General features: G+C 40.8%; 1 long non-coding RNA gene across 1 annotated transcript; it reads right to left on the reverse strand.

The window, feature by feature from the left end:
- Nucleotides 1-526: 526 nt before the first annotated feature.
- Nucleotides 527-2,899, reverse strand: LOC126993632 (uncharacterized). The gene is made up of 2 exons (XR_007748090.1): nucleotides 2,498-2,899; nucleotides 527-614 (listed from the first exon to the last, which is right to left on the reverse strand). It is a non-coding gene; the product is annotated as an uncharacterized LOC126993632 (long non-coding RNA).
- Nucleotides 2,900-3,471: the final 572 nt, after the last annotated feature.

Genomic DNA, 3,471 nt, shown 5'->3' on the forward strand with positions numbered 1-3,471 from the left:
TCCTTCAATACACTTTGCTGTCACTCTCCAATCCTTCAATACACCTTCCTGTCACTCGGCAATCCTTCACTACAGTTTCCTGTCACTCAACAATCCTTCAATACACACTCCTGTCGCTATGCAATGATTCAATACACATTCCTGCCACTCTGAAATCCTTGAATAAACTTTCTTGTCAATCTGCAATCCTTCAATACACTTTCCTGTCACTCTTCAATCCTTCAATACACTTTCCTGTCACTCTTCAATCCTTCAATACACTTTCCTGTCACTCTTCAATCCTTCAATACACTTTCCTGTCACTCTTCAATCCTTCAATACACTTTCCTGTCACTCTGCAATCCTTGAATAAACTTTCTTGTCAATCTGCAATCCTTCAATACACTTTCCTGTCACTCTGCAATCCTTCAATACACATTACAGCCACTCTGCAATCCTGTCATTCTACAATCCTTCAATACACTTTCTTGTCACCCTGCAATCCTTCAATACACTTTCCTGTCACTCTGCAATCCTGTCATTCTACAATCCTTCAATACAATTTCCTGTCACTCTACAATCCTTCAATACACTTTCCTGTCACTCTGCAATCCTTCAATACACTGTCCTGTCACCTTGCAATCCCTTAATACACTTTCCTGTCACTCTCCAATCATTCAATACACTTTCCTGTCACTCTGCAATCCTTCAATACATTTTCCTGTCACTCTGCAATATTTCAATACACTTTCCTGTTACTCTGCAAGCCTTCAATACATTTTCCTGTCATTCTGCAATCCTTAAATACACTTTCCTGTCATTCTGCAATCCTTCAATACACTTTATTGTCATTCTGCAATCCTTCAATACACTTTCCTGTCATTCTGCAATACTTCAATAGACTTCCCTGTCACTCTGCAATCCTTCAATACTTTCATGTCACTCTGAAATCCTTCAATACACTTTCCTGTAACTCTGCAATCCTTCAGTGCATTTTCCTGTCACTTTGCAATTCTTCAGTACACTTTTCAGTCACTTTTCAATTCTTCAATACACTTTTCAATCACTCTGCAGCCCTTCAATACACTTCTCTGTCACTCGGCAATCAATCAATACACTTTCCTGTCACTCTGCAATCCTACAATACAATTTCCTATCACTCTGTAATCCTTTAATATATTTTTCTGTCACTCTGCAATCCTTCAATACACTTTCCTGTCACTCTACAATGCTCCAATATACCTTCTTGATACTCTGCAATCCTGCAATACACTTTCTTGTCACTTTGAAATCCTTCAATACACTTTCATGTCACTTTGCAATCCTTCAATACAATCTCCTGTGACTCTGCAATCCTTCAATACACTTTCCTGTCACTGCAATCCTGCAATGCACTTTCCTGTCACTCTTCAATCCTTCAGTACACTTTCCTGTCACTCTGCAATCCTTCAATACATTTTCCTGTCTTTCTGCAATCCTTCAATACATTTTCCTGTCTTTCTGCAATCCTTCAATACACTTTCCTGGCACTGCAATACTTCAAATCACTTTCCTCTCACTCAGCAATCCTTCAGTACACTTTCTTGTCAATCTTCAATCCATTAATACACTTGCCTGTCACTCTGCAATCCTTCAATACACTTGCCTGTCACTCTGCAATCATTCAATACACTTTCCAATCACTCTGCAATCCATCAGTACACTTTCCTGTTACTCTGCAATTCTTCAATACACTTACCTGTCACTTTGCAATCCTTCAGTACACTTTCCTGTCACTGCAATCCTTCAATGCAATTTCCTGTCACTCTCCAATCCTTCAATACACTTTCCTGTCAATCTGCAATCCTTCAATACACTTTCCTGTTACTCTACAATCCTTCAATATACCTTCTTGTTACTCTGCAATCCTTCAATACACTTTCCTGTCACTTTGCATTCCTTCAATTCACTTTACTGTCACTCTGTAATCCTTCAATATACTTTCCTGTCACTCTGCAATCCTTCAATACACTTTCCTTTCACTCTGCAATCCCTTAGTACACTATCCTGTCACTCTGCAATCCTTCAATACACTCTCCTGCCACTCTGGAATCCTTCAATACACTTTCCTGTCACTTTGCAATCCTTCAATTCACCTGCCTGTCACGGTTCAGACCTTCAAAACACTTTCCTGTTACTCTGCAACCCTTCATTATACTTTCCTGTCACTCTTCAATCCTTCAGTACACTCTCCTGTCAATATGCAATCCTTCAATACACTATCCTTTCCCTCTGCAATGCTTTAGTACACTTTTCTGTCACTCTGCAATCCTTCAATACACTCTCCTGTCACTCTGGAATACTTCAATACCCTTTCCTGTCACTTTGCAATCATTCAATACACTTTCCTGTCAATTTGCAATCCTTCAATACACTTTCCTGTCACTCTGCAATCCTACAATACAATTTCCTATCACTCTGCACTCCTTCAATATACTTTTCTGTCACTCTGCAATCCTTCAATACATTTTCCTGTCACTCTGCAATCCTTCAATACACTTTCCTGTCACTCTGCAATCCTTCAATACACCTTCCTGTCACTCTGCAATCCTTCAATACACTTTCCTGTCACTCTGCAATCCTTCAATACACTTTCCTGTCACTCTGCAATCCTTCAATACACTTTCCTGTCACTCTGCAATCCTTCAATACACTTTCCTGTCACTGCAATCCTTCAATACACTTTCCTGTCACTCTGCAATCCTTCAATACACTTTCCTGTCACTCTGCAATCCTTCAATACACTTTCCTGTCACTCTGCAATCCATCAATACACTTTCCTGTCACTCTGCAATCCTTCAATACACTTTCATGTCACTCTGCAATCCTTCAATACACTTTCCTGTCACTCTGCAATCCTTCAATACACTTTCCTGTCACTTTGCAATCATTCAATACACTTTCCTGTAATACCAAGCTGGGATTTTTCAGCCGCCGCCGAGTGGCTTAAAACTACCCACATGCTGTCCAGAAGACCACCTATCAACCCGGACTCTAGATTCTAGGATTAAAGATGAGCTCCTGGAGGGCAGCATGAGCCAATGCAAGATGGCGCCACTATAAACACTCGCCTGCGCCAGAACGGGCTGGGCCGACCATCAGGACCCACCAGGAAGAAGCCTTGGGCCGACCATCAGGCCCCACCGGGAAAAAGCCTACCGGCGCTATAGGCCGCGACGTACAAAAAAAAAAAAATGCTGCAACCTTTCAATACACTTTCCTGTCACTGCAATCCTTCAATACACTTTCCTGTCACTGCAATCCTTCATTACACTTTCATGTCACTCTGCAATCCTTCAATACACTTTCCTGTCACTCATCAATCCTTCAATACTCATTCCTTTCACTCTGCAATCCTTCAATTATTTCCTGTCACTCTGCAATCCTTTAATACACTTTCCTGTTACTCTGCAAAACTTCTATACACTTTCCTGTCACTCTGCAATCCTTTAA

The sequence above is a fragment of the Eriocheir sinensis genome, unplaced genomic scaffold, assembly GCF_024679095.1.
Source record: "Eriocheir sinensis breed Jianghai 21 unplaced genomic scaffold, ASM2467909v1 Scaffold646, whole genome shotgun sequence".
Taxonomy (NCBI): domain Eukaryota; kingdom Metazoa; phylum Arthropoda; class Malacostraca; order Decapoda; family Varunidae; genus Eriocheir; species Eriocheir sinensis.